This window comes from Mastomys coucha, unplaced genomic scaffold (assembly GCF_008632895.1).
Source record: "Mastomys coucha isolate ucsf_1 unplaced genomic scaffold, UCSF_Mcou_1 pScaffold20, whole genome shotgun sequence".
Lineage (NCBI taxonomy): Eukaryota > Metazoa > Chordata > Mammalia > Rodentia > Muridae > Mastomys > Mastomys coucha.
This window is the reverse complement of record NW_022196903.1, coordinates 122,126,831-122,151,580: the sequence shown is the minus strand read 5'-3', so window position 1 is coordinate 122,151,580 and position 24,750 is coordinate 122,126,831. Positions and strand designations below refer to the sequence as shown.

The following is a 24,750-nucleotide window of genomic DNA, read 5'->3' as shown; positions in this document are numbered from 1 at the left end:
TCGTGGAATAGTTTGAGTATTGGTATTAGGTCTTCTTTGAAGGTTTGATAAAACTCTGAAACCACTAAACCCATCTGGTCCTAGGCTTTCTTTGGTTGGGAGACTATTAATGACTGTTTCTATTTCATGAGCAGATATGGGACTGTTTAGATCGTTAATCTGATCTTGATTTAACTTTGGTACCTGGTTCTGTCTAGAAAATTTTCCATTTCATCCAGCTTTTCCAGTTTTGTTGAGTAGAAAAATAAGCCTGAAAAGCCCATTTAAAAGGTTTTTAAAAATCAGCCAGGTCACCTACTGGCTTAGGGCTGCTGGCCTCTGTTCAGATTTTGATGCCTACATAACAATCACTAGCAGGGACCAACATCTCTAGTTGGTTCTCATGGTTAAAAGTATAACTTAAAAAGGCCAATAGAGGTTCACTGTCATGAGATAGAATCTGGCCAGTCTTACAATAAAAATGAGTATTATAAAAGTTGTTTGATATAAAACTACAATCAATTTAACAGTCTTATGTAGATGCTTGTCTACAGCAATAATGATGAAAATACGTGTCAATATAAATTTTAAATAACTCCAAACAGATTAACTGTATATTTCAAAATAATACATCACTACTAGGACTTTCTTAAATGAACATAAATATATAAGGTCTTTTTGTTTGTTTGTTTGTTTGTTTGTTTTGCATTTAGTAAAGTTTAAAATCTTGGCTCTTACTGTGATACAAGCCCAAAATAAGAACAATTTTTAGACATTTACCCTGACATCACCAAAGGATTTTACCTCCATCGTAGCTAAGCTGGTGTGTGTGTGTATTAAGATGGTCTATCCATAAAGTCATTCACCAACTGTTTCAATGAACAATGGTTCTGCTTGGAGGGTGGCACAGACATTAGGTGTGTTTCATTAGCTGTGATAATTTGGAAAAGCATTCATCTCATAGAAAGAGTAACTTATGAAGTCCTCTTCTTCAAACTTGATACAAGAGCTACAAATGTCAAGCAAAACATTCAGTCTCACTCTTTGTTGTTCTCTTTCCTACAAGCCACCTCCCAAGTTAATAGTCTATATCTCCCTTGGGTATATAAATACTTTTGGAATATGTAAGCTATTCTGAAAACCATAGTATAGTGTAAAAATATAAAATAAACAATAATACTAATAGAGAGGCTGAGATAGGAGAAGCAAGGTTTTAAGACCCTTATGTGTACACAGCAAGATAGTATCAAAAACAAGCTGAAAGTGTATATAGATTGTACAATATTGGACTTATTTCTCCAATTACCAAATTAAAGGGGCCATTGGATGACAATCAACAAATTTCTAATTCCTCATATTTAGGATATGTTGGTAATATTAACTTTCATATTAAGATATTAAGAAAAGTTAATTGTCAATTCCTGTTGTTTTTGTTGTAAGAGATTGGATTAGATTTGTGTGGATTTGTTGAAAGATTACTTTCATGCTTCTTATAGGGTATAGTTTTGCTCCTTATGTTGATGTTTTCCATCTATTACCCTTTGTAGGACTGGATTTGTGGAAAGATATTGTGTAAATTTTGGTTTGTCATGGAATATTTGTTTTCTCCATCTATGGTAATTGAGAGTTTTGCTGGGTATAGTAGCCTGGACTGGCATTTGTGTTCTTGTAGGGTCTGTATGACATCTGCCCAGGATCTCCTAGCTTTCATAGTCTCTGGTGAGAAGTCTGGCGTAATTCTGATAGGCCTGCCTTTATATGTTACTTGCCTTTTTTCCCTTACTGCTTTTAAAATTCTTTCTTTGTTTAGTGCATTTGGTGTTTTGAATATTATGTGTCAGGAGGAATTTCTTTTCTGGTCCAGTCTATATGAAGTTCTGTAGGCTTCTTGTATGTTCATGGGCATTTCTTTCTTTAGGTTAGGGAAGTTTTCTTCTATAATTTTGTTCAAGATATTTACTGGCCCATTACATCGGGAGTCTTCACTCTCTTCTATATCTATTATCCTCAGGTTTGGTCTTCTCATTGCATCCTGGATTTCCTGGATGTTCTAGGTTAGGAGCTTTTTGCTTTTTGTATTTTCTTTGACTCTTGTGTCAATGTTTTCTATGGTGTCTTCTGCCCCTGAGATTCTCTCTTCTATCTCTTGTATTCTGTTGGTGATGCTTGCATCTGTGTCTCCTGATTTCTTTCCTAGGTTTTGTATCTCTAGGGTTGTCTCTCTTTCTGATTTCTTTATTGTTTCTATTTCCATTTTTAGATTCTGGATGGTTTTGCTCATTTCCTTCACCTGTTTGATTGTGTTTTCCTATAATTCTTTAAGGGATTTTTGTGTTTCCTTTTTAAGAGCCTCTAGCTGTTTACTTGTGTTCTCCTGTATTTCTTTGAGAATGCTATTTATGTCTTTCTTAAAGTCCAGTATCATCATCATGAGAAGTGACTGTAGATCTGAGTCATGCTTTTCTGGTATGATAGTGTGTCCAGGACTTGCTATGGTGGCAGAATTGGGTTCTGATGATGCCAAGTGACCTTGGTTTGTGTGTTTATTTTTTTATGCTTGCCCCCACCATCTGGTTATCTGTACTGCTACCTGCCCTTGCTAAATCTGACTGGAGCCTGTCCTTCCTGTGATCCTGGTTTGTCAGAACTCCTCAGAGTCAAGTTGTCTCTGTGAACCTGTGATTCTGGAATCCTGTGACCCTGGAATAGTTAGAGCACTTGGGAGTACAGCAGCTTCCTCTGGGTGTTGTGGGACTGCCTGCAGAGCCTGGGCCCAAGGTCCACTCAGGACACCAGCCCAGAGAGACTGGAAGGAACCTGAGCCACTCTGCTGGTGGAGTTCCTGTGTGTCTGGTCCTGCTGGTCCTGGTGTTGGGACAGATGTTTTGTCCTCCTCACCTCTGATCCTGAGAGTATCAGAGCGCCTGGGAGTGAAGCTTCCCCTGGGTGTTGTGGGACTCGCTGCAGAGCTTGTGCCCAAGCTTGATATTTTATACTTTCATTAAATATTATAAAATATTAATAGCAAACTGTGCTAAAGTAAGGGACTGGCTCTTACTGCTAGATATAGATGGAGCATCAATGGCTACTGTGTTTCCTGTCAAATTCTTCTGTTGGGCCTACAGCACTCGCAGTCTGAAAACCCCTATTGCCTGTATTGTGGTATGATGACCACTGCATCTGCCTCTGCCTCTGCCTCCACCACAGAGTTCCCACACCCGAGTTCCCAGGCCACTTTGAACTGCCCAGCTACCAAACCCGCACTGACACAGACTGGAAAATGGACCTGCATGCCTGCACACTTAGTCCCTGGCTTAAAGTTCCTTGAACACACTTGCTTTGTGTCCCAGCCCACAGGTCACACAGCAGCTGTCAGCTTTCTAATTTCTTTCCATTATGGTCCAGATTAAATTATAGCGTGCTCTATTTACTATATATATTCTCAAACAAATAATTTAACAAACACAAGTTGTCTAACTCAGATTATGTGCAATAGATACTGCTCTCAGTCTTGTCAGAAATCTCCTAATGTATTAATATTTAAACTTATGACAGACAAGACTCCCAAAGGCTGACAGTTATCCCCAAGGTCTCCAAGAAGATAATGAACACAGCTACAAAAGATTGCCTGGATTGTGATATTGTAATTACTGAAAAACACCACCATTGCCGTCTCCGGGATTGGTCTACACTGTGGGAAAAAAAATCATATACCCTGAAAATCAAATGCCTCATATTACCTTAGTCAAAGCGGGTCATTTCTCATTTCACATGTATGTATTCCACAAATAAAAAGCTTTTCAGCTTCTCGGATTCACAGCCTGACTAACTGTACCCAAGTTGCCATGGAGAACACAGGGACCTGGGAATTCTTTAGGTAGTGGACTACAGATGAAGTTTGTCATTTTCAATTACTTTCTGACTCCTAGATTATAATTTACTCTTCCCCAGATATCTGACTACATTGACAGCTACGGTAACTCTAGAATGACAGCTAGAAAACAGACTTAGATCCTTACCCTAAGGTAATCCACCACTATATTTGCTCATCAATAAATTTGTTAACTAGCTAAGACTGCCAGATTTCTTTTTTCTTTTTAATTTTTTTATTAGATATTTTCTTTATCCACATGTCATATGATATCTCCTATCCTAGTTTCCTCTCTGGAAAAAAAAAAGAAAAAAGAAAGAAAAAAGAAAAATAAATAAAATTTAAAAACCCTGCTCCCTCCCTCCTACCTGCTCAACAACCCACCCTCTCCTGTTTCTTGGCCCTGGCATTCCCCTACACTGGGGCATAGAACCTTCACAGGACCAAGGGCCTTTCCTCTCATTAATGACCAACTAGGCCATCCTCTACTATACACATGCAGCTGGAGCCATGAGTCCCACCATGTGTACTCCTTGGTTGGTGGTTGAGTCCCTGGGAGCTCTGAGGGTATTAGTTAGTTCATATTATTGTTTGTCCTAAGGGGTTGTAAACCCTTCAGCTCCTTGGGTCCTTTCTCTAGCTCCTTCACTGGGGACCCTGTGCTCAATCCAATGGATGGCTGTGAGCCTCTACTTCTGTATTAGTCGGGTACTGTCAAAGCCTCTCAGGGGACAGCTGTATCAGGCTCCTGTCAGCCAGCACTTGTTGGCATCCACAATAGTGTCTGGATTTGATGATTGAATACAGGATGGATTCCCAGGTGGAAAAGTCTCTGGATTGTCCTTCCTTCACTCTCTGCTCCATAGTTTGTCTCTTCAACTCCTTCCATGGGTATTTTGTTCCCCCTTTTAGGAAGGAACAAAGTATTCACACTTTGGTCTTTCTTCTTCTTGAGTTTCTTGTGGTTTGTGGATTGTATTTTGGGTATTCCAAGCTTCTGGGCTAATCTCCACTTATCAGAGAATGCATGCCATGTGTGTACTTTTATGACTGGGTTAGCTCACTTAGGATGATATTCTCCAGATCCATCCATTTCCCTAAGAATTTCATAAATTCATTGTTTTTAATAGCTGAGTAGTACATCATTTTGTAGATGTACCATATTTACTGTATCCATCCTTCTGCTGAGGGACTGAAACTGCCTGCTTTTTCAGGAACTGGATTCTTCTCAGATGGAGGACAGGGACCTGGAAAGAAAGGGTTCAAATTGCATCAGAAATAATGAAACCGAGACTAGCAGTCTGATCAAGGTTCAAACTTTACTGCGGGAGCCAGGTTTTTATACAGACATGAAAGCAAGTCAATAGGTTCCATGATATTTGCATAATGTAAACATGGCAGTATAGCTCCTGTGCCAGAGTCTCAGCAAGTCATAAGCCTTCTGGCTGTGGGTGGACTTCTAAGCTGCTGCTTTGAAGTGACAGTCTGCAGAGAGCCTTTGTTTAGCTCCCCAAGTGGGATAGTGGCTTCTAGGCAGAGGCTGGCAGTGGCTTGGATAATGGAGGAGGTTATAAGGGACATCTGGGTTGTTTCCAGTTTCTGACTGCCAGATTTCTTACAGACTTCACAATATATGTTACACAAATTCAGATGTAAGCTTCCACAGATGTTACTTCCTTACCTAAACTAAGTTTCCAGCAACTAAATGCTTCGTATTTCCTCTTCTTGCTATGCCACTGTCCTAACATTATTTGAATTCTTATAAATTTGCCTAACCCTAATAAAATATTCTACTGTATGATCCAAGTATATAATCACAAGTTCAAATTTTAAATTTTTTGACTGTCTTTTAACTAAATGTAAAGTGTTTCTCATGCTGAATCTACATTATAAGTTATCAAACTCAAATATACATTTCATTTGATTGTACTTTAACTATAGCCTTAAGGTGTTTCTTTTGCTATATGATCAACAGTATTCACAAAGTCAAGGATTTGAGTTTTCTTTGTCTCTCAACTATAAACTTAAAATTGTTTATTTCTACGTTTATTCAGTTTCCTAGACAGAAGAAAAAAAGCCCTTCTTGTTCTTTCTGCTCTACAAAATGTTTTGTGTTCCTTTTCAGTTGTTAACAAATTTATCGCCGGGCGGTGGTGGCGCACGCCTTTAATCCCAGCACTTGGGAGGCAGAGGCAGGTGGATTTCTGAGTTCGAGGCCAGCCTGGTCTACAGAGTGAGTTCCAGGACAGCCAGGGCTACACAGAGAAACCCTGTCTCAAAAAACCAAAAAAAAAAAAAACCAAAAAAAAAAAACCAAAAACAAATTTATCTCTTTTGTAAACATAAGCTACAGGAAACCCACACAGATCTACCTCTCATGGGCCAAATAGACTCCATTCAGATAAGTATACCTACCTACTCCAGAGGGTGAGATTTCTCTCCTGTGCCCTGAAATTGAAATTCACCCCAACCACCAAGACCTAAGGGTTTCAAATGTACACCTATGAAAAAATTTCTTTTTACCAAACGTACTTAACTTTATTCTCTACCTATAATATATATGTGTGTGTTTCAGCATCTTGTCAAGTCCAGGCATTTACTACATCTAGGACAGCTCCAGAGAAGCAAACCACAGATGTTCCGATATCCTCTCACAGACACAGGTGCTTCTACAGAACCTGTTCCTTGTGATCTATCCACAGATGGCTCCACAGACCCTGGACAGCAAGGAAACAGCCAACTCTCCTAAGACTGGACAAACATTCTCATACACATTTTCCTAGATTTTTAGAGACACATCACCCCAAAATCAACAGGAAGTAGCTAAAGATCATGACAACCCTATTACTGCTCCACCATCACCTCTTCCTAATTAAACCAAATCAGGGGAATATTGGCATTTTGTCTGGACTCTATCCCACAGTTACCTGGAAAGAGCCAGGTGTGCCTGACTCACTAAAAAAGGGGCTACTCCCCCCCACCCCTGCTTTTTAAGGCTGGCCTCTACTCCTCTATATTCCCTTCTCTTTCTCTTTCTCTCTCTCTCTCTCTCTCTCTCTCTCTTTCTCTCTCTCTCCCTCTGCCTTTCTCTGTCTCTATTACTCTCTCAACTTCCCCCACATGCCCTGAATAATCTCTATTCTATATTATATGTTTGTATGGCTGGTCCCTCAAGGGGATGGAATGCTTCAGCATGGTGAAGGGACCATAGAGTCACCCCTTCCCCCCACACCTGACTATACATCCACTGAATACATTCCCTTTCTCCTTATATTTTTATAAAACATAAGTAAAATTTTTCTCCCAAAGCCTGCCCATATATACATGATTCGCAATTCTCCAGTAACTGATGTGCCCCATATAAATTTAGAAAGTGTGTCAATAGATCCATGCATATAACAATATCTTCCAAATCCAGGTATGTGAGTGACATCCATTTGTCAAATCTCATTTGCTTTTCCCTGTAAACATTAACTCCTTGTAGGACCATGCAAATACATATAGGTTTACAGATGGGACAATATGAAATAATAACCTTGCCTTGTTTGTAAGGAATTTGATATTGTACGTGTAATCTGTTAACATTAGTATGCAAAGTTTTATGCTCATCCTCTGTAGAAACAAGGGTAACCAAATTATCCAAACTTTATAGGAATTTTCTCCCCTTACTGAACAGCCTTTTCTACATTTCTTTTCATTCTTCGCCAATTTCCAAAATCGATAATGAATTCTTACTGATAACTTTTAAAAGATTCTAAAAACCTTATTGCCTATTCTGTGGTTTAAAATCTCTGACTTCTTTTCTCTGTAACTCTGTGCTTTAGTAAATATTATTCCTTTCTGTGAACTTAACTCTTTCTTACTATTCTGGCCTAAGAACTTAAATCTTTCTTAACGCCTGGCAGTGGTGGCGCACACCTTTAATCCCAGCACTTGGGAGGCAGAGGCAGGCAGATTTCTGAGTTTGAGGCCAGCCTGGTCTACAGATTGAGTTCCAGGACAACCAGGGCTATACAGAGAAACCCTGTCTCAAAAAACAAAAAACAAAACAAAACAAAATTTTTCTTAATTCTTTACTACTTGTATGTTAATAAGCGCTAATATCTGGCAATTAACACATACTGCTTAGCAGCTGGAATTAAGTGAAAAGATTGATTGCTGGTTTTCCTTTAAAGGAAAGGAAAAGAATTAAGATGCTTATACAGACAAACATTCACAGTCAATTATACCTTCAAACATACATATATACACATTCTCTCTGGGCAGGCCAGACCTTCAGTCATAATCAACTTGACATATATTCATACATGTTTGCATACATACTCATACACCTATATACATGTTGCAGAACAGAAATCATAAATGCTTCAGAGAGGAAATATTAGGAATAGATAGCTTATCCTTTGTCCCTGTAATAGAGAGGTATTTTTGGTAAGTTCCTTGCACAATGAGTTTTTAAGCAAAGATTCATTCCTTTATAACAAGGTTTACTCACCAAAGTTCTAGTCGTCTTGCAAAATGTCCTTCGTTATTCAGTTCCTTCTAATCCAGCCCCACTTGTCAAAGGCTAGCGCACTATGGTCCCCAGGGTGGAGTCGCATAAACAGGACACAAGGAATGCACAACAACAGCATGCCAATGCATAGTTTATTGAATATTCCAGCATCTTTATACAGAGAGTAGAATAAAGGTTTCCCATGGTTACTGGTTCCCACAAGGTGCTGTTTACCTAGCAATAGCTTATCTTGGTTCAAGGTGACCCAAACTTTCTTGCAGACTGAGAAATCTGTCCAATTCTCTTTTTTTTATTTATTTATTTTTATTTATTTTATGTGTATGAGTACATTGTAGCTGTACAGATGTTTGTGAGCCATCATGTGTGTGGGTGCTGGGAACTGAACTCAGGACCTCTGCCAGCCCTGCTCTCTCTGGGCCCACTCCCTCCAGCCCTGCTCATTCCAGCGTAATTCAAGAGGGTGTCAGATGTCATTATGGATGGTTGTGAGCCACCATGTGGTTGCTGGGATCCAAACTCAGGACCTTCAGAAGAGCAGTCAGTTCTCTTACCCACTGAGCCATCTCGCCAGCCCTGCAGTCCAGCTCTTTGGAGTGATGTTTAATTAAACCATAAACAAAGTTACTTTCTCATGAGAAAAGGAGCAGAAAGGCCACTTCATCAGCTTTGCAGTTTACTTGGCACACCACCAGGATTCTCTGCTTGAGAAAGTATGCCTCCTCTTTATCTTAGTTTCTGAGAGGCTAAAAGGTCATTGCCTATAACCAATTGGGCTATCAGGGTCTGGAAAGAGGGTATAGAAACCTTGGGCTAATATTGGGGAGTTGCCCAACAGAGACGTGTCAGATGTTTGACAAACCATTTTCTAGTTCCACAGGAAAGTGTATAGCAAAGAAAGGAAAGGAGACAGACTGATCCTCAGGTCAAGATGATCAGGCAAGATGCTGCTATCCCCTTTTGTTTTAGGGGAGGGGTAATCACAAATTTCTGGTGTCTGTTTGGGAACCAGCTGTGACCCTACCAGTCTCAAGGGATCATAAGCCAATATTGGTCCATGAGGACAAATGGAACAGGGGCAATGAACCGGGTGGTCAGAAGACCCATGAGTACAAACACAAATGATAATGCTTTAGGATTAACTTTGGGGGGGAAACAAATCAATTTTATTTGGGTTAATTAATGGTTATAAAGCTTTGGGGAAGGGGTCAGAAATATCCAGAGTGGGCAAAGGTCATTAGATGAAGGCTAAGGTACTGAGATGCTTGGGGAGGCATTCCAGGAATATCAGGTATTTGCCGAACAGGTTTCTTATGGGGGTTGGGGGTGGGGTGAGAGTTGCACCTGTAATTTCCTGGGGTCTATGTGACATTCCTTAGGTAGTTATAGTGATCCAGGATCCCCAGGTAGAGAAAAGGAAGCCCCACTGACAGACAGAGCCCACCATTTTGCACTAACCTAAGGGCTTGCCAGTAAAGTCAGACTTTGACCTTAGCAACATGGTTTTTCTACTACATGTCACTCTCTACCACAACACACATATTGTGGTTTCCCAAAATACAATTTGCTTCCTTTTTTTCTCCTGAATTCTAATAATATTGTCCTGCAGGACAATTTTGAGTTTTAAAATTCCTTTATTAATAAGAATGAAAAGCCATAGGGTGGACCTCCAATTTTCCTGTACTTTATGTGAGGTCCCCAAAGTTTCTGGTGACAGCATGTGCAACATCCTTTGGAGTTTAGCTCCACAGAAAATTCTTCACCCTCTTTCATTCCAATTTTACATTAAACACGATTTCCTTTGTATTCAGTGCATTAGGATTTTCACAATGTCTTTTACTTTTAATCAGGTAATACGCAACTTTTATTTTATTTTATTTTTGCTGTTCATATTTTTATTGGATATTTTCTTTATTTACATTTCAAATGTTTTCCCCTTTCCAGGTCTCCACTTGTGAAACCCCCTATCCCATATCCCCTGCCTCTATGAGGGTGCTCCCCCATGCACTTACCCAGTCCTGTCTTCTCCCCTTGGTATTCCCCTACATTAGGGAATTGAACAACCTCAGGCCCAAGGGCCTCTCATCCCACTGATGTCCAACAAGGCCATCCTCTGCCACATAAGCAGCCAGAGCCATGGGTCCCTTCATGTGTGTTCTTTGGTTGGTAGTCCAGTCCCTGTGAGCTCTACAGCAGTCTGGCCTATTTAAACTGTTGCTCCTTCCATGGGGCTGCAAACCCCATCAGTTCCTTCAGTGCCTTCTCCAACTCCTCCATTGGGGACACCAGGGCTCAGTTCAATGGTTGGTTTCAAGCATCCACCTCTGTATTTGTCAGGCTCGGGCAGAGCCTCTCAGGAGACAGCCAAATCAGGCTTCCATCAGCAAGCACTTCCTGGCATCCACAATAGCATCTGAGTTTGGTGATTGTATATGGGATTGATCCCCAGGTGGGGCACTCTCTGTACAGCCTTTCCTTCAGTCTCTGCTCCATATTTTGTCTCCATATTTGCTCCTGTGAGTAATTTGTTCATCCTTCTGAGAAGCACTGAAGCATCCACATTTTGGTTTTCCTTCTTCTTAGGTTTCATATGGTCTGTGAATTGAATCTAGGGTATTCCAAACTTTTGGGCTAATATCCACTTATCAGTGAGTACATACTGTGTGTTTTCTTTTGTGATTGAGTTACCTCACTCAGGATGATATTTTCAAGTTCCATCCATTTGCCTAAGAATTTCATGAAGTCATTGTTTTTAATAGCTGAGTAGTATTCCACTATGTGAATGCACCATATTTTCTGTATCCATTCTTCTGTTAAGGGACATCTGGGTTCTTTACAGCTTCTGGCTATTATAAGTATGGCTACTATAAACATAGTGGAGCATGTGTCCTTATTATATGTTGGACCATCTTCCGAGTATCTGCCTAGGAGTGGTATAGCTGGGTCCTCTGGTAATAGTATGCCAAATTTTCTGAGGAACTACAAGACTTATTTCCAGAGGGGATGTATCAGCCTTCAATCCCACCAGCAATGGAGGAGTGCCCCTCTTTCTCCACATCCTTGCCAGTATCTGTTATCACCTGAGTTTTTGATCCTAGCCCTTTTGACTGGCATGAGATGGAATCTCAGGGTTGTTTTGATTTGCATTTCCCTGATGACTAAGGATGTTGAACATTTCTTTAGGTGCTTCTCAAGTTTCCTGAGTTGAGAATTCTCTGTTTAGCTTTGTTCCCCAATTTTAATAGGGTTATTTGGTTCTCTGGAGCCTCACTTCTTGAATTCTTTGTATATGAGTCCTATATTACATGTGAGATTGGTAAAGATATTTTCCCAATCTCTGGGTTGCTGTTTTATCCTATTGACAGTGTCCTTTGCCTTACAGAAGCTGAAACTTTTATTTTAAATGTCCCCAGTAAAGATCCATTTGGCTATTTCATTCCTAAAAGTTATTTATTTATTTATTTATTTATTTATTTGGCCAGATATGTAGCTCTTGCTACTTTCTTTTCTTACTTTTTAAAAATAATTCTAGGTATTGTGTTTTATAAAAAGATAAAGCAAGAGAGAATATGTTTGGTGGAAGTGTAGTTAGGTATGGGAGAAGAGTGTGCCTCCTTGGGCCCATGCTGAGGCATTCCTTCCCCATGATGGACTAGCCACATGACAGTACAGTATAAAATACAGTTTATTCAGGGAATGGGGAGGGGAGTTGAGTAGACACAGAGAAAGGCAGAGAGAGAGAGAGCATTAGGGGAGTAGAGGCTGGCCATGAACACATGGAAAGAGAGAGGGAAGAGAATAGGGAGAGAAAGGGGGAGGGGTGAGAGGACAGAGCAGGAACAAGAAGGCAAAAGCATGAAAGAACAGAGGGGACAAACTGTTACCAGCCAGCAATAACCATAGAAAAGGGTTTTCTGGAATATGGAGTCAGGAGAAAATTGGCTAGCCATGTTTAAGTCACCTTAGTCCACGTGGAAGGATCTTAAAAAATTAGACAGCACTCAAGAGGTGTGATCACCCAGCCATCTTGCATTTAATAATCTCTTTGTTACAAGCCAACAGGTAGAATAGGTGAGGCAAAACCCCTCCCCCAAGTTCATCAGCATGCCGGCCCAATCAGCAGCTTCTTTAGTCTCTGTAGAGGCAGGACTTCCGATGTACCTGGAACCAGGAGCAAGGCGTGGCAAATAGCAGGAGGTAGGCAGAGAGGTGTGGTTATGAGACGCAGGCAGGGTCTGAAGAATCAGCCCTCAAGCCAGGAGGGTTACAATAGCTGCTTTTATAGTGAGTCAGGCATACCTGGCCATTGCTAGGTAACTGTGGGGTGGAACATAGACAAAATGTTAACATTACCTCATTTTGGATTAATTAAAAAAGAAAAAATAAGAAGAGGTGATGGTGGAGCAGGAATAGGGTGGTCGTGATCTTTAGCTGCTTCCTGCTGACTTTGGGGTGATGTGTCTCGAGGAAACCTAGGAAAATGGGTATGGGACTGTTGGTCCAGTCTTAGGAGAGTTGGCTGTTTCTCTGATGTCCAGCATCTGTGGATCCATCTATGGATAGATCAGAAGGAACAGGTCCAGTAGAAGTGTTGGTGTCTGTGAGAGAAGATTGGGGCATCTGGAGGTTGCTTCTCTGGAGCTGTCCTGGGTGTAGTAAGTGCCTGGACTTGTCAAGATGCTGAAATACACACACACACACTCTATAGGTAGAAAATAAAGTTAAGTATGTTTGGGAGAAAGAAATTTCTTCTTAGATGTACATTTGAAACCCAGAGGAATCCTACCCTTTAGAATTGGTAGTAGGTGGAAATTTTAAGTAAGATGTACTTGTCTGGATGGAGTCTATTTGGTCCATGAGAGATAGATCTGAATGGGTTTCCTTTAGCTTATAAATTTACAAAAAATTTACAAAAAAATTACAAAAGCAATAACTACATAAATTAACAATAGGAACAGCCTTTAAGATGAGCTTTTCGTAGAGTAGAAAGAACAAGAAAAGACTGTGACATGAACTGAGCAGACAAGCAGGCCATAGGAATAGGCCAGTGCACAGAATGAGAGACAGGCACATGCACATGTGCAGTTGAGGCTCCTGTGCATGCAGACTGAAGAGCACATATTGTGACAAGTCACAATGGTAGCAGCAACAGAGTCAAGGGATCTGGACCGTGCTGTGGCTCACTTGGGCACCCAGCCTGCTATGAGTCTTGGGCAAAGTGGGTACCACAGCAGCAGGATTGAGGGAAGGTAATGTGAGCAAGCAAGTGGGATGTGACTTCCTCCTAGCAGCCAGAAGTCCCACCCAGTGCTTCTGGCTGTGGGCAGGCGCTGCCCACCCTTCCCCGCCAGGCGCTGCCCTTCCCCGCCTGTCAGGGTCTGCGGGAGGTGGGGCAGAAAGGAAGCACCTCACGTAGCAGTTCATCTTCTAGCAACTCCACTCAAGTTGGATTTAAGAAGGCAGGGCTGAGGTGGGAGAAGTCAGCAGTAGACCCAGAATAAAAGTATGCCTGCAGAAGTCCTGCTATGCTCTCAGATGTGAGACAGTGGCAGAAATATGGGCACAGAGCTGTGTGTGAGCTTTTCCTGTGGCAGCAGCAGTGGGGCTTGATCTCACTTCATGAGTCCCAGGCAGAGTGCAGGAAGTGCGAGGGGGCAAAGTGAAAGCTGCTTTTCTTATGGCTTTGGCAGAGTTTGAACGGCCAGGCAAGAAGGGCTGTGGCAGCTTTGGCAGCAGAGCACAGGAGCCCCATGTGTGAGAGAGTGCAAGTGTAGATGGTCATGCATCCAGGAAGACAATGTCTCAGCAGAGTCCCCAGCAGGGAGCAGAGCCAGACCTGCTTTTCACTTGGTGAACTGGGAGCAGAGCAAATGGTGAGAGAATGAGAGAGGGAGGGAGGAACCTACAATATGGATCACTAGCAAGAGAATTGTTTTTTTTTTTACATGTCTAGTTTTTATTCAATATATTGAATATATTAATCAGAAAAGTCACATCCTATAAATCCAGGAAAAATACACAGATATAAATCAGAATCTGTCAATCATCTTCTTGAGTGACAGTTATGTACACATGGAAGGAGAACGGAAGAGATCTCAAGTTGGAGGCTCGAAAGGCTTGCCCAGCTGGTAGGGGCCCCCACCCCTTACTCCCAACCCCCACCTCAACCTCTTCCTTTCTGTATTTACAATAGCGGCAGCTTATTTCCAGCAGAGTGGTATGTGTTAAAAATGGTTTATCTTACAAAAGCACACGAAGGCCAGGATTGAGCTGGAGGGATAAGACAAATAGTGGGGTCACCTCCGTGAATACATACCCTCCCCCAGGTCTTGAGCCTCTCTGTCCATCTTCTGGAGTGAGGAGGTACACCAGTCTTAGCTCAAAAACAGTCTGGGGGTGGGGAGGTCTGGGGGTCTGTGGGCTACGGGCTTAAAGGCACATAGATGACAGAAGAGCATGCACGTGTGCGCACCTGTGTTCAGGGCAGGGATCAGAAAGACAATGTGTCCATAAAGATCTTGTCCACAATAGGTGTGTGTGTGGGGGGGGGGACCAAGTCCTCTAGCTTGAGGCAAAAGATGCGCTGCAGGCCTTGGGTGCACAGGGTCTGAAGCTCAGGCAGTTTTCCCAGTAGACATGACAGGCAGCTGGCCGGCTGTGGGTCTCCTGCCACAGTAGCCATGTGCTCCTTCAGACAGCTAGCAATGCGGTTCTGCAGCTCCTCCACCCACCTAGGGTCCTGAAGCCCATGTCGATCAGTAATGAGGACCAGAGCAGCCAGGCAGGCAAAGGCAGGAACATCAACACCCAAGCTGTGCAGGGACCGTGAGAAGGCTAAGATGTTGTCAATCCAGTCGCCAAAGCCATGGGCACATTGTAGCCGGTGTATCACCAGGCCGGAGCAGAAGATGAGCTTCTCCTCACCAGGCTTAGATTGGTGGGCCAGGCAGAGGATGAAGAGCTCCAGGAAAGCAGACTCTAGCAACAGGTCTTGGTCTCCTGGGGAAAGCTCAGTGAAGCCAAGGATCTTTTCTGCCACTTCCGGATAACGTCCAAGGAACCAGCGAAGCAAGTCATAAAATTGTTGTGTGTCACCAGCATCTTCCTTCCCAAAGCAGGGCAGCACCAGTTCCTGAAACTTGGAATAGTCCAACTTGGCAGTGCTAGGCCCGGAGTCCAAGTGTGCTCGAATGAGGGAAGTGAGGAGATTGGTAGGGGAGGTGTGGGGGGTGGGGGTGGGGGACTGCTTGGGTTTTGAAGGTAGCCGACCCCACCGCCCCTTTAGGCTGTCTGTCTGGAAAACTTCCTTCACCATGCCCACAGCCAGGCACTTTTGGAAGCGACATAACTGGCAGCGATTCCACCGCCTCTTGTCCACAGGGCAGTCCTTGTCTGCCAGGCAGACGTACTTGGCATTTTTCTGTACTGTGCACTTGAAGAAGCCCTTGCAGCCCTCACAGGTGCAGATCTCATAATGCTGACATGAAGCGTTGTCTCCACAGACAGCACGCGGCCCTCACTGCCACTCGAAGCCCCACTCCAGACCTTGGTGAAGGTCACAGGTGCATCCAGAATGCCAGAAGTGTCACGGTTTGAAGAGGTGGGTGCCAAGCCCAGGAAAGCCGCTGGCATGGAATAGCTCTCTCCTTCCCTAAGCTGGTGGGTGGCTGATGGTGGGAACAACTTGAGGGAACTCTGGGTCAGGCTGGGGCTGGGGCCAGTGGGAGGACTGAAGGAGAAGAAGGTTGGAGGTGGTGGAGGCCCAGAAGCCTTAGGCAACTGCTCTGTCCATGCCCGAAGGCCTTCGTAAGTCTGGCTGGGGGAAAAGTGGCCAAATGAGCCATCCCAGGGAGAAAGCTGAGATGGCTGGAAGTTGGGTGTAGACGGGGAAGGGGCTGAGCAGGGACTGCCATAGTAATCAGAGCCGCTGGAGGATAGGGTCTCATCTAATGGGCCACTCAGGGTGCCAGGGTAGCAGCCGTACACCTGAAAGTCCTCCAACTTGAAGGAAGCCAAAGAGGGGGAGGTGGCCGAGGATAAGAAAGAAGACATGGAGGAGGCCGAGGAACAAGCCGAGGAACACGACTGGGTTGTCCCCAGCAGCTGGTATAGGAAGGTGTCAAACTCTCCAGTGTACCTGTCCATGAAGGTGCTGAAGCTGGGCAGCATAGCAGGTGCGGTGGGCACCGACTTGGGGCTGGCCAGGTCCATGGTAGGCTTGCTGAACTCAAGAGCCAGGGGATCACCTGTCAGGTGGTCATGAAAGGCTAGAGAATCTTAGAATTTAAAATGAGGGCATTTAATAGAAATGTATGTATAATGTGTAGCCTTTACCTAAAAGGGGGCATGGAAAACCTCTGTATCAAGCCAAAAAATGAGAAATAGGTAGTTCCAGGAACCTGGCTAACTCAGAGCCTCAGGGCTCTGGTTCCCAATACCTGCCCCTCCTGAATGATCCACAATGAGGGCGGAACTAGGAATGAAGGTCTACTGGGTTATGAGACTCTCCACCCTGTTGACTGGTAGATGAAGATTACATTCTTAAAATTAATATATTTCCCTCCCTAACTGAATAACTTGGGTTGGGTCCCTCTGAAATTTTCCACTGTTTTTGTCATGTTTCCTTGGTAACACTCTCCCCGCCCCCAGCTTGTAGATTTTCCCTTAAATACCACTCACTTCTCGTGTCCGGGGTCGAACTCCGATGGCCAGCATGGTTGTGAGATCGACCCCAGGGTCGAACTCCTCTGGCTGGCAAGGTCACGAGATCCACCCCGGTACCAGTATCCCCAATAAACCTCATGTGATTGCAGCAAGTTCGGTCTCTCGTGAGTCATTGGGTGGTCGCGTCATCCCAAGACTTGAGTAAGGACCTCCCAAGTTCTGGGGGTCTTTCAGGGGTAGGGGGCTTTCAAGTTGTCTAAAGTTTGGGCTAGCAAGCACTGGCTCTCTATGTGGTAGCAGGGAGGATTCAAACCTGCAGAGTTTCTAAATCCAAGTTTCAGCATCAAATGTTGTGTTTTATTAAAAGATAAAGCAAGAGGGAATATGTTTCCTGGAGGTGTAGTTAGGTATGGGGGAAAGGGGTGGCTCTGCAGACCCATGCTGAGGTATCCCTTCCCCCTAAGGGACTAGTCACACAACAGTATAGTATAGAATAAAGTTTATTCAGGGCATGAGAAATGGATTTGAGAGGATAGTAGAGACAGAGAAAGGCAGAAAGAGAGAGAGTAGAGGAGTAGAGGCTGTGTCCATGAGCACCTTGGCAGAGAGGGGGAAGGGGAATGGGAGAAGAAGGGAAAGGGTGAGAGGACAGAGCAGGAGAAAGAATGAAGGGGGCAAGCAGCCCCTTTTATAGTGAGTCAGGAATACCTGGTATACTGGCATACCATTGCCAGGTAATGGTGGGGCAGAGCTTAGACAAAATGCTAAAGCTAGGTGTTTATAATGGAAAATCTCAAGTATATATAAAACCAGATAAAATGATGAGATGAAGTCTCAAACTGAGCTACCTTCTCTCAAAGAACTTGGGGTTGTTGCAAGGGAAAAGAAAGAAAATTGTTTCAGTTATGGGTATATTTGGCTTAAGTAAAAAACATTTACATTCCTCACAAACTTGCTTTTCTGCTATGTATGAAAATTGTTTCCCAGGATACACACTATTCTTTTGCTAAAATAAACAAGCAAGTAAACAGGAATTAAAGAAAGGAAAGAGAGAAGAAATGAAGAAAAAAAACACTGAAACAGACAGTTTTCAAACCACAGAAGACAGATTTCCTTCAAAAGATTAAAACAGAACTCCCACACGAATTCTTCATTTCCATAATTTGCTATAAACCTAAAATGTCAGAAGATTTGTTGGTATTTCTAGGTGTCCAGGTTTACACTGCATCTCACCTAACCCCTTTCTTTTGAAGCATTGTGGATCTTCAAAACACAAGCCCCAGTACCACAGATAACTTCCTTAGCTGTGCATATTGAAAACTGTGCTGTCAGAGTTTCCTTCACTCTGAGACATAAGAAGCATGGTCTAAAACAACTTCCTGTGATTCACCAGAGTGCTTATTACCAGACACAGAGTGAACTAGGAAGCTAAACACACACACACACACACACACACACACTAAAAACAAGCCAAAAAAGGAAAAAGAAAAAGAAAAAAGAAAAAGAAAAAAGAAAATATCAAAACAAAATCCCAAACCTAAATAAACCACCTGTCAGGTCAAAAAGAAACCAAGGGCAAATGGCTGACTTTCATGCCTATTATCATAACAAAATGCAAGCTGGCCTCCAGGCTCACTTAGTACCTGTGATGCCTCACAGTTCTTCTTACCCTTACCCCTGCCCTAGACTTCTCCAGCTCATTAACCTTGTTTTCCTCTGTAGCTGCCAGCAGCTACACAAGCTGGGTTCATGAAAGAGAAGCAGGGGCCAGGGGAAAAACAGGGGAATCGGACTGCAAGAGAAATAACCAGACCAAGTCAAGGTTCCTGATCAAGGTCCCATGTGTATTTTTGAATCTAAGAAATAAACAGGCAGGGAAACCCATCCCCCAGTAAGCCAGGATCTTGTGGCCTAATTAGCATCTTGCTGTTCAATCTGGAAGGCAGGTGAAGCAGCTCGGCAGGGCGTGGCTCCTAGCAGGAACTTCCGGAGAGGAAGAGAAACAGCAGAACAAAAGGGCTTTTTTTACCTCAGGAAACTCCACCCAAGTGGGCTAGCTGCTTTGTGGCAAGGACAAGGTCTGGTTCAGCCCAGTTGAGGCTGGGAGAGGTCACAATTAAGCACCATAGTCCTTTCTGGGAATTATAATGGCTGGCGGCCCTATCTGTCTTAGGACAGGATCTACTGATCTCTCTCTTACCCATCTTGGAAATTACGTGCAGCTTGTTTGTGTTTATTTGCAGAAACAGGGCCTTTTAGTGTTTATTATTAATAAACATGGCTTCTTGGCACATGACTCTGTCTTAAGTTGATGAGAGCCATAGATCCAGTGGCCTGTCTTAGCACACCTTTTTCCCATACAGACCAAAGCCACAATATGCACTTAATGCTTTTCTTCATCATGATGAATAACTGCCATGTTAGAGCCTCTCTGAAGTCAAGTCTGCATGTCTGTAACAAACCTGCTTGAAATACAAGATCAAAAGTTTGAAAGCAACAAGCTTAACATTATCTGTGAGGATGTCCCAGGCACTCAATTCAGGTGCAAATCAACAATGCTCAGACTCAAGGTCTGGCCTCCAGGTGTGGGGGAAGTGGGTCTGAGAATCACAAAGGAACTGTTAACTCTCAGGAAATTACTGGAGGCTATTTTGCTGGCTAAAAAGATTTTAGCCATTGTTTTAGATGAAAACATATTTACTAAAAGGACTCTGGACCTGCATCCACTTGAGGAACCAATCTTTCAGGCAGCCATCCTGCTCTGTCTTCTTTTTGTGAGAAGACACAAATGGAGTCTCTTCCCCATATTAAAACAGGGTCTGGACCATTCCACGTGTTAATAAGTGGATCTCACCATTTCACTATGGCATAAGAACTGGAAGTGTGTGGATGCCAGTGTGGATCCGTGGCAGACTGGCCTTTAGCATCAGTCTGCAAAAAACTTTAAAACAAATAAGACAAAAGCAAGATGTGATTTTGGTGACTTGGGAGGGTATAATTCTCCTCTTTCTGTTTTCACAAGCCAATTTTTCAGAGTATGGTGTGCATGTTCAACAATTCCTTGTCCCATTGGGTTATAAGGGATTCCAGTTTTATGTTCAATACCAAATTCTTTCCAAAATGATACAAAATTTTTGCCAGTATAGGCTGGTCCATTATCTGTCTTAATGACTTTAGGTAATCCCATAGCATTAAAGGCTTGTAAACAATGATAAATTACATTTCTAAAGGCTTCTGCTGTATGTAGAGAAGCAGAAAGGAATCCTGAACAAGTGTCAATACAAACATGTATATATTTAAGCTTTCCAAATTCTGCATAATGAGTTATATCCACTTGTCAAATATGATTAGGCATAAGGCCTTATGGATTGACTCCTAAATGCGGAACTGGAGATAATGTAACACAGTTAGGGTATTATTTTACAATCATTCTTGCCTGCTCTTTGGTGATCTTATATCAAAGCCTTAAGGTATGGCTAGAAAGATGAAATTTGTCATGATCATGTCTAGCCAATGCAACAGGATCTGAAACTAAGGCTTCTCCTATTAGAGCTCTGTCAATGCAATCATTGCCTGCAGCTAAAGGTCCAGGAAGACCAGAATGAGCTTGTATATGACCGATATAAAATGGATTTTTTTTTTTTTTGAGCAAGAATGACATTTTGCAATTGTGAAAAAGATTCTGCTGCCATATTAAAATAAATGTACCACATGTTTCTAATAAAGGAACAGCTGGGCCACATATAAACTATCAGTAAAAAGATTAAAAGTGTCATTCTCAGTGTGAAAAACATTTAATACCACAGTCAGTTCTACTAACTGAGCTAAGAGGCCAGGATTCTCTATGATTGCCTGTTGATTATTCATAAGATACCAACCTCAAAAGAGCATTAGACAGAGGTGGTAAAGATGTCATGTTAGGAAATATTACCTTATCTTGAGGAGAATGATTATCTATAGTTCCTTCAAGTCCTACCTGAGCAAGCAATCAATCTGTACTATGCTGTTTCAGCCAGGCATCTTGATCTACAGTAAAAGGCTGAATAATGATGTCTGGCTCCTTGCCAAAATAAGTCAGTGCCTGCTTCTTTCCAAGTACCATCATATGGGCCACTGCCTCATGATATGACTAAACTTCCACTGAGATCACCTTTCATTGGTAACTGATTCCAAGCCCAGCAGGCAGCCATTGCAACCTGAGCATACACTCCAGCAGGAAACCCAAACTGATTAACATTGCCTTCATGCTTGAACTCTAAAGTTTGATATTGTCTGACTCTATTGTTTTGTTGATCAATTACCTCAAGAATAGGGAAATCCAGCACCTTAGAGTCTTACTTACAGCTCTTTCCATCGGATTGATATGCCTCAAAGTAGCTGTTCTTTTTACTTGACACTGTTTTTAGTTCTGGTAGCTCATTAGTCAATTTCTGCAACTTAATTTCAAACTCTAATTTACTTAGCTGCATGTCCATCTGGGTAGCATCTCCTGCAGTAGAAGCCATAGGTGGAGCAAAAGGTGTGCAAGGAGGCCACTCCTTGTCATTTAGCTGCTCCTTTTTCTGAATGAGCTTTCTTGTCTAAAGTTAGCTCATCATTAGAATCCTTATAACTTCTTAATTTAGGGTTGAGAGGGCCCCTTTCTGAGGGAGCCCTTCCTGGCAGGCATTCTTCCTTAAATTCTACAAGCTCTCCCTGGACAATATCTGATACCTGTGAGCTCTCTTTATCAATGATAACTTTTATGAGTGCCCAGAGGCAGAGGGTGAATTAATCTGCCTTGGTGTTTCTTAGAGCTTCTCCAATTCTCTCCCAGGTTCTCCTATTTAAAGTTCTTACTTCTTGAAACCATGGGCAGCAAGAATCTATCTGATCTGAGAGATCCTCTAATAAATGTTCTTCCATCCTTTTCCCTCTTGCCTGAAGCAGCTCTTCAAGGCTGCAGACAATTGCCTGCTTGGAGGTTTCTGATCCCATCATCACTGTCAATCCCTAAGCAAGATTAGCACCGGGTCAGCGCCAGTCCCAACCTAGCCAGTATCCTCCTGCACCTACAGAAACACTTCCAAAAGATGAAATTAAGGCTAGCACTAGCATCAATAGTATAAGTTGCTTACTGGGCAGGATAGTATACCATTTTCTTCTGTTTTCTGCAGAGTTCAGCCTGAGACAATGCTGCCCTCTGTCAATTCTCAAGCCCCACATTCTCAGGTGCCACTTGTAGCTACCAGCAGCTATGCAAGCCAGGTTCCTGAAAGAGAGGCAGGAGTCTGGGGGGAAATAGGGGAATCAGACTGCAAGGGAAATAACCAGACCAAGTCAAGGTTCCTAATCAAGGTCTCATGTGTATTTTTTAATCTGAGAAATATATAGGCAGGGAAACCCATCCCCCAGTAAGCCAGGATCTTGTGGACTAATTAGCATTTTGTTGTTCAGTCTGGAAGGCAGGTGAAGCAGCTCAGCAGGGCATGGCTCCTAGCAGGAACTTTGGGAGAGGCAGAGAAGTGACAGAACAAAAGGGTTTTCTTTATCTCAGGAAACTCCACCCAAGTGGGCTAGCTGACTTGTGGCAAGAACAAGGTCTGGTTCAGCCCACTTGAGGCTGGAGGAGGTCACATCCCTCAGCCTCTCACCCTTACACAACACTGCCATTTTAGCCATGCTCTCTCTTTTGTCTCCCTCTCTTTCTCCTTCCCTCTCTCATCTTTCATGGCCAAGCTGAATATGCTAGCCACACTCAATCAGCTAGTTTCCTTCCCTGCTGTAGACTCTTCTAGATGCCTCTGACTGTACTCTCCCACATATCTACAATAAAAAACCTCCCCCATATACATACCTTGGAATTGTCATGGCTTTACTTTATTCACTGAACAAACAAAACCTATGGCTCAGACCTTGTAATTAATTCATTGTTCATTTTTCTTGCCCAAGTTATATTTAACTATTACATAGAGTATTACTTCAATAGAGTAACTAATAAAACCTGAGGCCTCCGAGCATCTCCTCTTCTACAGAGATTTGCCATAACAAACTAATATTCATCAGGGTCTTCTCCACAAAGCTCATCTCTGCCTTTTTAGTTTGATTCCGATTTCAATAAATACATATCAGTTTCTCCTTCCTACAGGAGGTCTGTGGAAATGAGCTCTGTCTTCAACAAGCCTTGGCAGCCTCTGCAGCATTCATCTCTGTGCTGAGTCTCAACAACAGAAAGATTGAAATTGAAACTAAAGAGGAAGAATTGCTGTTTTCAATATGAAACAGTTCCAAACAAGCCCACTTATGACCGGATCCCATTTATCAAACTGCTTGTGTAATTTCACCCTTTTGAGTGGAACATCCACTCAACATGAAATTCTTTACCTCTCAGAGAAACAGAATCACAAGATAGAAAAGGGAATTTAAACATGGACTGAACTATATGAAGAACCACCCTGCCTCCATCTTAAGTTTAAAAGCCATCTTATATTAAAGACAAACTAGATTCACTCCTGTTTATGATCAAACTTATTTCTCAAGGATTGGACTATGCCCCACCTGGAACCTTAACTACAAATGGTTCTGTATGTTCCAGGAATGACAATCATGTCTTTGTTTCAAGAAGTGGTTTATAAACATCATAAAATCCTACCTTTGTTTCAAAAGGTTATATGACCAACTGTGACTACCTTGGTATGACTATCAGTTGCTATGACTATCTTGGTATGTCATATATGCCATCTTAGTAACCATGATTTTGTTTTAGGAGTCTGTATAGAACTAAGTTATATTGCTTGTATTCTGCTCCTGTAACACTGCCTATTTTGCCCACAAATCACAACATTTGGAATCCTCCTACTCCTGAGCTTCATAAAAACCTGTCTTTCTCACATCCAATTCTGACCTCTCAGACCCTACCTTAGGACAATGCAGTCCATATACACAAGTTTGAAATCTTGCATTAATTAATTAATTACTTTAATTAATTTGACAATAATGATTTGGGTCAGTGATTTTTTTCTCCTTCCATCTTTGAGAATAATATGTACTATAAATAAAATAATTAAAACTTCTAAATGCAAAGTAATTTCAATATGAGAAAGTATTTATTTTAGGAGCAGAGACTCACCATTTATCTGAAATGAAATGGATTGAACAAATAACAAGGTGAAATGAAGTAGAAACAGAACACTAAGAAACACGTTTTCCTGAATGAGATATGTTTGTGTTTATTTAATAATAAAAACGGATTCAAAATAGACACAGAATATTAGAACTTTTGTTGGGTTTAGGGTGGAAGCCAAGAAAATTCACTTCAGAGATAGAAGATGAAAAATAAAAGCTTTATTTTCTGAATGCTCCAGTTCCGGATCTGAACAACAACTCTGAAGGGAGATTATACAACATTTTTATTGAATGGGAACACAAATTGAGCTTAAGACAAGGAAGTTAACATTAGTAACTGGACTTATCAGGTAAATCTGGTTTCAGGGTCCTGAATCAGTCTTTGCAGGTAGGTCCCCTGCCAGACTTGTCTAGAATTTTACAATGATAAGGGAACAAAGGAGGGGACAAGCTGCATGTAGTCGATTAAGTCGAAACAAGCAGCACATTTATGACTAGTGTGCCTTAGTTTAGATAATAGGATAGCAGCATGTTCCTTCTTTACATCCTGTACTGGTTAAGAGGTAAACATGAAACATCTGAAGAAGGATAGGAACTGGCACCTGAGAACATGAACTCA

The 24,750-nt window shown here is 42.3% G+C and overlaps 1 pseudogene; it reads right to left on the bottom strand.

Moving 5' to 3' along the window:
* Positions 1 to 14,853: 14,853 nt before the first annotated feature.
* Positions 14,854 to 22,679, bottom strand: LOC116100010 (annotated as a pseudogene).
* Between the last annotated feature and the right edge of the window lie 2,071 nt (positions 22,680 to 24,750).